Here is a 13760-nt window from a genome sequence, read left to right on the forward strand (position 1 = left end):
GATAAGACTTATCTTGGTTTCCATCACTTCATCGGTTCCTTCATGAGTGACTTGGAGCTTATCCCATATCTCATTGGCATTGTACTAAGAGGAGACTCTTCCATATTCAACCGGGCCTAATGCAAAAAAGAGAATGTGCATAGCCTTACCATTGAGTTGGAACTTCTTCTATTCTCCATCACTTCAATCGTCCATCTCGTCGGTTGGAATTGTGTATCCTTTCATGATAGATTTCCATCCTAGATCATTTGCTTAAATGAATAACATCATCATATTCTTCCAATAGGCATAATTTGCTCAATTGAAGTAGGGTGGCTTGTTGACCGGTTGTAAATCTTCAATGTAATAGGCACCAAAGGTTGAAGCCATTTCTTTGTCGGTTGTACCGAGAATTGGTAGTGCTTCTTCAAGGATCGTCTCAAGGATGTGAAGCCTTCTAACGAGTCAAGCTCTGATAACAATTGTTAGGATTTTCAAAACTTCAAAATGACAACCGAAAGAGTTACAAAGGGGGAAATTGATAAAATTTATTTAAGAAGTAAGGATATAAAAAGATAAGACAATTGACACGATGATTTATAGTGGTTCAACTTCTCAACTAAGTCTACATCCACTACCTTAGCTCATCACTAAGGATTTTCTAACAAATTTAATAATTTGTTCTTTCTTTTTCAAGGATCAATAATAACCTTTATAAACCCCTTATCTTTTTACTTGGCTAAGATAGAACCAAAAACCCCTTTACAAAATGATAGAAGAAGTAAACAAAGAAACCTCTCTAAGGTAGGTGTTTACAAAATTTAGCTCACTAAAACACAAATATTTACAAGAGAATTGGAATAAAGAGTGAAAAATTCTCCTCGTGTTTGATTGCTTGGATAGGTGTTCTAACCCTTCTTCAAGTGTCCTCAACTTGTATTTTTATGTTGGAATGTTGTGTGACCATTTCTAGTCGTTGTGAGTGTTTTGGAGCCATTAGGGATCAATTTTCGTGCAAAATAAAACAGCCTAGAATAGAGGGCATAGATACTCTTAAAGGAAGTATCGGCACTACCTTTGTTTTTTTAAATCAACTATCTATTTCTAGCCATTGGGGCTTGATGGTATCGATATTATGTCAATGGTATCGATACTACTATACAGAGTAGTATCGGTACTATTTTTGCATTCTGGAATTTAAGCATTGTTGGTAGTATGATATTACCCAGTGAGTATCGATATTTCCCTTACCTTTGGTATCGGTACTATATGAATAATATCGGTACTGTTATGAGGTATAGATACTGTAAGAGCAATATCGGTACTGCTTGTCCAAAAAATTGTTTTGTACTCAATTCCAAGCTTTAAGGACTTTGAATTATTTTCGAAAACTTTGAATAAATTCAATTCAAGTTCAAAAACATTTTGCCTTATCTCCCCTTTTTTGATATAACAAAACATTTGAAAATTTGTTTTTGGCAAGACTCCCCCTTACTAAAATGTTTAATGAAAAAGATACCAATTGTTGGAAAATGTATGAAAATGTCCAGCTCCCCATTTTTCATTAAGAAATTGAATTTTTCAAACCATACTTCTGCCCCTTTTTGTTAGATCAAAAAGAATTCAACTTTAAATTTCAAAAATAACATTGGAGAGTAAGTGGTGAATTTGACATAAAAAGCATTTAAAAAAATCAAAGCTCCCTCTCAAAAAGTGCATTCCAAACAAAAATTGACTTTAAAAGCTTGACACTTAAACAAAATTAAATTTCAACAAAGAGTAATAAAAATATTAGTAACACATGAAATTCAATATATCCAAGTTTAAAATACTTTGTGCAATACCAAATATTGAAATTAAGTACATGTGCATAAAGTTTTCAAAAATGTTATGCATTTGAAGAATTTGATATCAATTGTTAGAGAGATATCTTTAACATTTAAAACGCATGCATAAACACTTAAATTTATGTCAAAAATTTAAAATTTGTAAAATCAAAGAATTTGAAAAGTTAATATCAATTGTTAGAGAGATATCATTTGCATTGAAAATCAATTTTGACCAAAATTCATTATGATGAACTAAAATTTATGAAAAATCATTAAAACTTTACAATGTTCATCATAAAGCATTTTTCAACATACATGAGAAAAAATATATATTATCATTTAAAATTAAAACTCATGAATGCATAAACAAAATGAGCAACCAAATAACCAAAATAAATCCTTAAGCTTAGTGGTTACTCATTCATTTTTAAAGTGTGGCTAGAGCATCTCAATTTCTTCACCTTCATCACCATTGCTCCCACACACCTACAAGAGACATTTAAGTAGATTTTGGTATCCAAATTGCTTTGGATCCTTGGATGTTAGTTTCAATGCCCCTTGTTCTCTTATGAACTCATACTTCTCTAATTTTAAAACATTTTCTTTTTCATGGGACAAGTATGTTCAAATAACCAAAAAATGACAATGTGAGCATTTTGTCATTTTTAAACATAATGAGTTGTTTTGAGAAATTAATTCTTTTTCTTTTGTTAAGCTCTCAAGCTTAAATTTCAAATCAAAATTTTCTTTTTCTAAATCATTGATTTTGACTTTTGAAAGATCTAAATCATTTTTCAAAATTTCATTTTGATTTTAAAATCAATTTTTACTTTCAAAACCAAATCATTTTCAACTTTGAGTTTTGAAATTAATTTCTTATATTTGGAATTCATGTTCTCAAATTCCAAATACAACACATTATATCTTGTAACTCATCAAAAGAATGTGAATTTAAATCATTTTAGTTAGAATATACCATTGAATCTTCTTCGATGGCCATGAGGCATAAGTTAACTACGTCATCTTCAACATTAGAGTCATCTTCATCACTCCAAACTGCCACAAATGCTTTTTTCTTGGATGATGCCTTCTTCTTTAGGAGTTGGAATTCATACTTGACATGCCTCGTTCTTTGACAATTGAAGCACACGGGGACCCTTCATCTTGCTTGATTCATGCTTCACTTCCTTGGAAGACATGAATCTCTTGAACTTTTTGAAGAGCATGGCCATCTCTTCTTCTTCATCATCGTCTTCATCTACCTCTTCACTTGAATCTTGATAGCTCTCATTGGTGGACTTGAAGGGAATGTCTACCTCCTTGTTCTTCTTGTTTGCTTCTCTTCATCTTCTTCCTCTTCCTTCACCATCAACTCATGAGTGAGAAGAGAACCAATCAACTCATCGAGAGTGAGAGACTTTAGGTCTCTAGCTTCGATAATATCCGTGTTCTTCAATTGCCAAGACTTTGGAAGAGAGTAATTCATCTTCCTCACAAGCTTCTCATTAGAGATTACTTCTCCAAATCCCTTGAGACTGTTGACAATCACGAAAAATCTATCTGTCATAGCTTTGATGTCGTCATCTTGAAATTCTTTTAGCTATGGTTGATAAGACTTATCTTGGTTTCCCTAACTTCATCGATTCCTTCATAAGTGACTTGGAGCTTATCTCATATCTCCTTGGCATTGGAATAAGATGAGACTCTTTCATATTCATCGAGCCTAATGCACAAAAGAGAATGTGCATAGTCTTAGCATTGAGTTGGAACTTCTTCTTTTCTCCATCACTTCAATCGTCCATCTCGTCGGTTGGAATGGTATATCCTTTCATGATAAGTTCCAAGCTCCTAGATCATTTGCTTGAGTGAAGAGCATCATCGTATTCTTCCAATAGACTTAATTTGCTCAATTGAAGTAGGGTGGCTTATTGACCGGTCGTGAATCTTCAATGTAATAGGCACCAGAGGTTAAAGCCATTTCTTTGTCAGCTGCGTCGGGAATCGGTAGAGCTTTTTCAAGGATCGTCTGAATAATGTGAAGCCTTCTAACGAGTCAAGCTCTAATACCAATTGGTAGGATTTACGGAAGCTCGAAATTACAACCGAAAGAGTTACAAAGAGGGGAAATTGATAAAATTTGTTTAGGGAGTAAGGAGATAAAATGATAATACAATTGACACAAGGATTTATAGTGGTTCGACTTCTCAACTAAGTCTACATTCACTACCTTAGCTTCTCACTAAGGATTTTCTAACAAATTATCTAATTTGTTGTTTCATTTTCAAGGATCAAGAGTAACCTTTACAAACCCTCTATCTTTTTACTTGGCTAAGATAGAACCAAAAACCACTTTACAAAAGGATGAAAGAAGTAAACAAAGAAACCTCTCTAAGGTAGGTGTTTTCAAAATTTAGCTCACTAAAACAAAAATATTTACAAGAGAATTGGAATAAAGATTGAAAAATTCTCTTACGTTTGATTGCTTTGATAGATGTTCTAACCCTTCTTCAAGTGTCTTCAACTTGTATTTATATGTTGGAATATTGTTGTGACCGTTTCTAGCCGTTGGGAGTGTTTCGGAGCCGTCGGGGATCAATTTTCATGCAAAATAAAACTGCCCAGAACAGAGTATATCGATACTCCTAAAGGGTGTATCGGTACTACCTTTTTATTTTTAAATCAACTAGTCGTTACTAGTCATTGGGGCCTGATGGTATCGATACTATGTCAATGGTATCGATACTACTATACAGAGTAATATCGGTACCCCTTTGGGTTTCGATGCCATTTTTGCATTCTGGAATTTGAGCATTGTTGGTAGTATTGATACTACCAGTGAGTATCGATACTTCCCTTACCTTTGGTATCGGTACCATATGAACAATATCGATATTTTTCATGAGGTATTGATACTGTAAGAACAGTATCGGTACTGGTTGTCCAGAAAATTGTGTTGTGCTCAATTCCAAGCTTTAAGGACTTTTAATTATTTTTGAAAACTTTGAATAAATTCAATTCAAGTCCAAAAACATTTTACCTTAATTGTTATATCAAAATATAGTTCAACAGTTATCTTGATGGATTTTCATATTTCTTACAAATCCAGTGGTGCCCGAAGGTCAAGAGAATATGGCTTTTTCATGCTCTTTTGGAACGATCATTTATCAGTGAATGCCCTTCGAATTATGCAATGCATCGGCTACCTTTCAACAATGCATGATGAGTATCTTTTTGGATTACGTTGAGAAAGGCATTGAGGTATTTATGGACTATTTCATGCTATAGGTAACTCTTTCGATAAATGTCTTTCTAATTTGACAAATGTATTGAAATGATGCTTAGAATACAACCTCGTTTTGAATTATAAAAAGTTTCATTTTATAGTTGATAAGGGGTTTATTCTAAGATATTGTTTCCTCATATGGAATTGCGGTTGATAAAGACAAGACTGATATTATATGTTCACTCATTTACCCCACAATGGTAAGGGAAGTTTGATCTTTTCTTGGATATGTAGGATTTTACCACATATTCATAAAAGATTTTTCGATGATAGCGTGATCGTCATGCAATTTGCTTCAAAAATATCAAGTCTTCAATTTTAATCTGGAGTACAATAAGTCATTTGATATTTTGTAGGATAAACTTATATCAGCTCTAATTATACAACCACCAATTTGGAACTACCCCTTCAAGCTTATGTGTGATACCTTAGATACTAGCGTGGGCACCGTTCTTGGTCAAAAGATCGACAAAGTGTTGTACATTATTGTTTATACATCTTGAACTTTGGATTTGGTACATAAAAATTATTCTACGATCGAAAAAGAATTGTTTGCTATAATTTTTGCTTTGGAAAAATTTAGATCGTATTTGTTTGGAACTAAAATAATTGTTTTTTCTGATCCTGCATTAATGAGAAAAAACGAAGCAAAGTAAAGACTCATCCGATTGATTTTATTACTTCAAGAATTTAATTTGGATATTAAGGGGAAAAAAGAGTGCATAAATTTAGTAGTCGACCACCTTAGTTGCATACCCCTGTCCACGAACAATCCACCAATTCGTGAAGAATTTTCCGAATAAAATCGTCAAGGCAAATAGCAAAGATTGGAGTCTCAAGCTTTCCGATGCGCTATGGACGTATCGAACGATGTATAAAGGCCCATTGGAATGTCTCTCTATCGAATCGTTTTTGATAAACCATGCCAGTTACTGGTTGAACTTGAACATCGAGCCTATTGGGTGATTAAACAATGTAACATGGAGATGGAAGCGATTGGCAAAGCTGAAAGCTACATATTCAAGAATTGGAGGAAATTCGACAAAACGATTACGATAACACTCGAATTTTTAAAGAAAAAATAAAAGAATTTCACAATCAAAATATTTCTTTTAGATCTTTTGCTATTGGTAAAAAAGTTCTATTGTTTAATTCTAAACTTAAACTTTTTGCATGTAAGTTTAGATCGAAGTGGCTCGGACTATACACGGTAGTACAAATATTTCCTCACGGTGCAATCAAGATTAAAGACGATTCTGGAGCTCGATTTAAAGTTAATGGACAAAGATTGAAGCCGTATTATGAAAACGCTCTGATTGGTTTGGTTGAAGAGATTACTTTGGAGAAACCGAAAATTTAATGAAGATGATCGTTGGTTTAACGACATTAAAAATAGCGTTTAATGGGGTGTAACCCATTTTTCAATTTTATTCTTTTGTTTCGATTTTAAATTCAATTATTTATTTCATGTTTTTGTCCATTTTTAATTTTTGATTTTAATTTTTGATTTTAATTTTTGAAGGTACACGTTGTTCCTAATTACATCTGAATGAAGCCATGCATTTTTTCGATCGAAAGTGACGAAAACCCTTCCCCTTGTAGCAGTACAATCGCACGGAATCAAGCATAATTGTATGGGAATTACATGTGCATAGTTTCATTAACGGTGCAATATAGCATAGCCCCTATGGGGGCCGACACAAGTTAGCGCAACCCTTTCCCAAAATTTTGGTCTCCTGCCTCCCAACACCACCCATTCCCCCCCCCCCAAAAAAAAACCAAACCACAACTTTTATTTTTATTATTAAACTTTTTCAGTCGCAACCTTACCCTAATCCTCCTATCATTTTTTCACGCAGACCCCACTATTCTCACTAAATATTTATTTTCAAACCCTCTTCTTTATTACTTTGACTTCAAAAATAATTAAACCCCAATTTAAACACCTCCCCCTATTTCTTTATCACGTGCCAACCCACACAAAAATATAAACTCTTCTCCTCCCTTCGTTTTTCACACCGTACGATTGATCCCCTCCTAACACCCATCGCCGCTTGCCACTGCCAATCTATCTTTTTTGTGCCTTTCGCCACTTCGATCCAAGCTACCACCATCATTCGTTATTTTCTCTTCATCTATTTCCTTTTAACAATGGTGAGAACAAGAAACCAAAGTGGAAACCCCTCTTGATCATCGATCACCCTTGGTGGCGCTCATCGTAGTTTTGTTGTACCACCCATCGTCAAAATACCAAGCGGGTCTGACTCATTTCCATAAACCATCACTGCCCTGTGCCCCTGCGCCTGCTGCTCAACGTGGAGGATGACGTGCACAAAACTCGTGCGCATGTTCACCCTCTCCCGAGCCCGATCAAGTCCCACCACCATCGCCACCTTCGGCTGCCTACTATTTTGTTTATTTCTTTATGTAACCGCACGGTTCTGCCCCTCCATCCAGACCATGGAAGAACCGACTATCATCATCATCGAATCTGGCCTTTTACTCGATGCCTTTGGGATCCTTTTCTCAGTCAATGTCGGATACAGTGCCTTCATTTTCTGCTCATATGATAGCACCCAAACAACCCGAGATAAATTCTGAACATATCGATATTGAACCATTACTAATATGGCATCATATTTTTATCTATTCTAAGAACTTTAGGAGCGGATTTCTATCTAGATTACCTCCATCGCCATCTCTACAATCATCCGGGCAGTAACACGCTTCACCGTCTTTTTCCGCATGTTCAAGTGAAGGCCCTATGCACGAAGACAATGCACATGAATACGTGCATTATTCTGAATGCCATCATCGTGGATGCACCTATTCCGTCCCGGTTGAAGAGGTTCTTCGAGGCTACTTAGACTTCGATGACGAAGATGCTTTGCGGTTCAATAGCATTAGACACCATAAATTTTATGTTTGCGAATTTATTCCCGATCATACTCTTGATTCGTTGCACTTTCGTGACTCAATTATGCATTATTTTTATGATATTGTTTGGCGATCATATCTTGAGATCAGGCGTAGCACATTTTATGAATTAGTCTTTGAATTTTATACTAAGTTTATATTTTTACCTCATCGTGTTATGACTAATGATTCGCCTGATGTCATATATTTTTGTTTGCTTGGATAGCACTTTTCGATGACTTTGACTGATTTTAATTTTTCCATGGGGTCCATGAGATTATTTTAACGCTTTATGTGAGATACTTCAGGACTTTGATACGGACATAACTTACGAGGCACTCACAGGTTCGGTCGGTGCTTGTTTCAATGCAAGGACGACAAGGGGTTGGCACATTCACAATCCTGCCCTACGCTATATTCACTGGTTTTTGGCATACAACTATTCCGAACTTACTGATACTACATCATGTTTGAGTAAGGTTGAGTTATTTTTTATGGTGTATACAAACTGGAATAAAGGTAAACTTAGGCTTTTGGTTTACACGAACTCTTGAGCGAGTCATGCGATCCGATCGCCCATTCAGTCTCGGCCCTTACATTACCAATCTTGCATCTAGATTATTTCCATTGACTTTTGATTCTTCACAGTTCACTTATGCTTTTGCGATGGTTCCATTAAATGATCGATGCTTGGACTCGATAAGACTTCTCGTCGACACTCTTGGTGCGCCACATATCATTCCTCCTGACACCATTACCCCCGTAATGCGTGCGTATTTCTTTGAAGAGACACGCCTAATGAAGCACCATAATAGCATCCTCAATCAAACGTGCGCAATGAAATTCATGAAGTACATGGCCGATTGGATTCCATCGAGATGAACCTCGACTAGATTCTCTGGCCGCCATCGAAATTGATTAGGGGAGTATTTTCATTCCTTCTCTTATGCATTAATTTACAGTTTGGGACAAAATGATTTAAGTGAGAGGGTGAGAAATTGAATCAAATTTTACCTTGCTTATTCAATTGGTTGAACTTGAATTTTTCTTGAATTGATGTGTTGGAAATCTTTGATCGCCTATCTTGGTTTTACATGATCTCTTTGATTTTTCTTGTGAATTTTGATCTCGCTTTTATTGGAATTTAGGAAGCATGATAGCAATTTGTATGATTAATTGATTTTTCTTGAAAATTTTGACATTCCATGCATTTTTTGGTTGAATTGATAGCATGACTTAGTGCACTTAAACATTTTCATGTGAGTTTTGAGTCTAATGAGCATACATTTACTTTCTTGCTCTTTGTTTGAATTGAGTGTGTCGACTAATTATTTGCATTCTATAACTTGTAGTGTAACGCTTATTGAGACTACACGATTGAATGTGATACTTTGTTGTGATAGAGGCATTAAGATTAACCCTTTCTCTTCTCAAAAACTGACCTACCCTTTTCTTTATTTTTGCACCTTAGTTAGCCAATTTTGAGCCTTATCCTTTTTCTCTATTTACCACATTTTTAAACTCGAGCCTATTTTATTTTTTTCCCCTCTTTTTGTCACCCTTTTCAGGACAAAGTAGAGATTGTTTAAAAAAATGTCCCAAATAGTGCATAATCGAACAAAATAGTCTAGAAAATTCGACTATTCAAACGGCTGAAAAAATAGTACAGTTTGGTTCAAACAGTGCAGAAATTCAGTGCAGAAAAATTTGAGCAGTACAACTATAATTCGAATGAGCAGTAAAATACATAAGAAAAAAAGATTAGAATAGCAAAAAAAAAGAAACATTCGAAAAAAGAGAGAAAAAGAAAAGAAAAAAAAGAGTGAATAAAGCTTGATTGTTCGATTTCTTGTTTCCCTTTCTTTGATTTTTACCTTCTTTTGAATAAATTTTTGGAATTATCTTCTCTTTGTCTTGAATTTTTCACCCGATTTTGGCCTTTATCCTACCTGAACCTTAACCCCGTTATAACCATTTTCAAATACCTCTTGAATTTTGCATCATGCTTATACTTAGTGGTGGAGATTAGAATTAGTTACAAGTCTATGGTAATGCTTTGCTTAGTTTGGCTTAAGCGATTTTTCTACCTGAAACACCTGAGCGGAATGAGTGAACCATAGTGTGGTACTATGTCTCGTTTCTTTAAGATTGATGAATAATTGGAATCTCATGTTTTGCTTAAACTTTCTTTTAGTTGTGCCTTTGCTTGATTGCTCTTGGATTTTATCATTTGCTTGGTTTTGATTTACTTGGAAGTCTTGGGAATTTTGTGGAATTGAGATGGAAACTTGAGATTTTTAATGCATTGATTGAAAAATGCTCAAGGAAAAGCGAGGGAGAATTTGATGAGTGTTTAATTTTTTCATTATTTTATTGTTAATTACTCATTAATTTGTTGGTTTATGTTGCTAAGTTGAACGTTTTCTGTGCAGAACATTTGATTTCAAAAGCTATGCTAAAAAGGACAAATTCTGCAAGTTTTTATTTTTCTAGAACCAGGGGCATGACTTCGTTGAAGTGAGGATGAGTCAACATCTTCTAGAAGATTCATTCAACATTTTTGTAAAGGCATAATACTTATCCACAAATCCATACGCAAATTTAGGATTTATCTTTATTTTTAGGATTTATTTCAAACAATTAAGGGAATTGTCTTTTGTAATGTTTAGGAATTATCTTTACAATTTATTAGGAGTTATCTTTTAGGGTTTTTAGAACTATAAATACCCCATTGGGGTAAGCCTCAAATCGTCATTCACATCTTGAATTCTATTGTTTTTCTATAAAAGTTTTTACTTTTGTTTTTAGTTTTTGCTTTCAATTTTTTATTTTACTTTTCTTTTAAAATGCTAAGTATAATTTCTATCATACTTAGCTAAGTCTTTTATATCCAAAGGCTACAGCGATAACTCAAATCCGATCGTTAGAATTGAAAAACACTCAATACTTCGGGTTATATCTTTAATTTTCTGGAATCAAGGATCGGTAATCGACCATTCTTTTATAATCAAAACGCTTTCAAATCAAAAAGAGCTCGTTGGCTTGTTAGTTGTTTCAATTAACAGTTGGGAGGAATGATAGACTTCTAGCATATTTAACTTCCTGGGAACACACTTAGCGACTGTTCGCTGTTGGAAACTAAGATCGAATTCGATTCTTAGCGAGACACAATCCGAGTCGGGTTTTTACAAAGCTTCAAAATCGAGTGGCACTAATAACGATTGTCATGATTAGTCCACATAATGACTTACAATCAAAGATTTTTTTGGATTGTCGGTTCAATTGAGAGAGAAATAAGTTATAGGGATTGGACCCTATAAACAATAACTGGAATAAATCTGAAGTGAAAAATCTATTTCGATGATCGATAGAACTTGAGGCAGAGCGAAAGCCGGAGGCTGGTTTTTACAATTAGAATTTCAATTCAATTTTACTTCATTTCAATTTATTTTCTTTATCTTCAATCGAGAAAAATCCCCCACTTTTATTTTCTTTTGCAGTTCACACCTAATCCAGAAGTAAGAACCAATTCATCGATAATTCCATATTCCATACGGATCGACCCTTACTCTCTCTATACTATTCTTTAGGCATAATGCAAACAAATACCCCTAACATTTGACAGTATATGCAAATTTTCCCCTATTGTTTTTTGGAACATTTGACCCTACAATGTTTTATTTTGATTCAAAAGTCACCCCGTTGGATGGAAACCATTACTTAACTGACGGTCAACGCCTCCAGATAATTAAGCAACCACATGTAGACACAAATGATGACATGGTGTGTCCACGTCACTAATGTATGCTGAAGTGGAATGACTCGTCATATTTTTTTTGGTTAAAAAATTAATACTTTTTGAGAATTTTGTACTAATGAGAGAGCAACACGTGTCACTCTCCCTCCTCTCGCACGCAACTGAGTTGGCAATTTTTCACCACAGGCATTTCTTGAGCTCCACTCGCTCTGAGTGTTCTGATGACAAGGTCGACTCAACGGAGTCAAACAACACTCCGTAATACCCACATGCTTCTACCACCCTCAACGCGAATGGTGTCGTATCGGTGTTCATTTCTTGTTCCACTAACGTTACCACGTGCGGCGTCAATGCTTTCACTCGATGGAGAAGTTCGTCTCTCGGGTTCTCCACAGACACGCTCTCGTCGGGCATCCGATAAAGCTTGAACGTGAAATTAATAGCCAATTACTCGTCCATTTCGCACTCAAGTGAATCACGACTCAGATCGTTGAGTTTAAGATTCGTTATTAAATTAAATTTCAAGCAAACTCTGAATTGCTTAGCGATTAGACTCAGCTTATCGCCAACCATCTTCAACACATAATCCCCATCATTATCAGTACAAATTGTGATCTTTACCAACGAAGGCTTATTAATCCCACCCTCCGATAGAGCGTGAAGAAGATTTACGTACTGCCCTCCTTGCACGAGTTTAAAATCAATAACATGCAAGTTCTTACAGTTCGATTTCTCCAAAGTAACATCGATGATGGTTAAATTAGCAGCAAAAACCCAAGCTTAAAATAAGGACACAAATCATAAAGTATATGAGTGTAAGCAACGTGTTATGTGCTGAACAACTCGTGATTTAAGAGCTATCAACATAAACTCCATCAACCTGTGCTCATAATTCCCTTTAGTGTCAGCAAATAATGATAATCAACTTAGGATCTGGTTTAAAACGTCAGCTTCACCCTTGGAAACAATTGAAGCAACCTTCATTATTGTCTTCCTTGAACAAGTTGAAGCCCGATAAGCCACCGATGTTGTGGACGAAGACGATGAAGAAGTAGGAGATATAGCAATCAGGTTGTTAGGGCTGCTAGAACTTAATAAGTTTTGTATAGTTTCGGACCACTCATTATTGGCATTGGTAATCACCGAAACCATATCTCATTCGATATCATTGTCGTCAATAGTTGTCTCTCCAACTCTTGTAGTTGATTCCTCATCTTTTTCTTCGGGTCTTGCTGTGGATTAGTTGTTTCTGAACCGGGTTCATGCACGGAGCGCTTGATAAATACGGGTTCACCGCCTGGGTTGTGGCTCTGAAGTGATGCCGAGAGGATGTTGTTGCGGCCGTAGTTGTTGTAAAAGTGACACGCCATAAAGCTGAGAATTGTAGGTAGGAGATGAGAAAGCAAGGATTGATAGCGGAGAAATCGGAAAGTGTGCTGGAAATTTCTAGGCTTAACCGAATGGAGATAAAAACCGTTGAGGCTAAGATGATTGTTTTCATTTTACTGCATTTGGAAGTCCACTAGTGTTCGCTTGCCGATGAAGCCCGATATAACTCGGTTAATGACCTGTGACTTTGGGTCCATGACGATTCTGGGGATATAGTTTCGATACCGCGCGGTATGTTGGTTGTTGTTGCTCATGGTCTTCGTTGCCATATAGCTTTTCTTGACTTAAGCTATGCTGTCGGGAAATGTTTTTTTGTCACTGAGGCACAGTTAACCCGGGTTTTCTTCTCGACTTGAAAACCTTGATTGCAACCTGATAGTAGTGTGATTGAGGTGTCATCGAGCTGAATGGAATCAAACTCGATAATTTTATTGACAGATAGCCCTTCTTGCCTTGAACTATGCTGTAAATTTGGTTTGCCTCTGAGCTAAACGTAATCGAACTCAGAGGTCTTCGGTTAGATAGCCCTTCTCGACTTAAGCTATGCTGCAAATGATGTACCTTGGAGCTGAGCGTAGTTGAACTCAAAGGTCTTTGGTGATAGATA

The 13760-nt window shown here is 35.7% G+C and overlaps 1 pseudogene; it reads right to left on the reverse strand.

Moving 5' to 3' along the window:
- Positions 1-11491: 11491 nt before the first annotated feature.
- LOC120170813 lies at positions 11492-13422 on the reverse strand (annotated as a pseudogene).
- Positions 13423-13760: the final 338 nt, after the last annotated feature.

The sequence above is a fragment of the Hibiscus syriacus genome, unplaced genomic scaffold (genome assembly GCF_006381635.1).
Source record: "Hibiscus syriacus cultivar Baekdansim isolate YM2019G1 unplaced genomic scaffold, ASM638163v2 tig00111794_pilon, whole genome shotgun sequence".
Lineage (NCBI taxonomy): Eukaryota > Viridiplantae > Streptophyta > Magnoliopsida > Malvales > Malvaceae > Hibiscus > Hibiscus syriacus.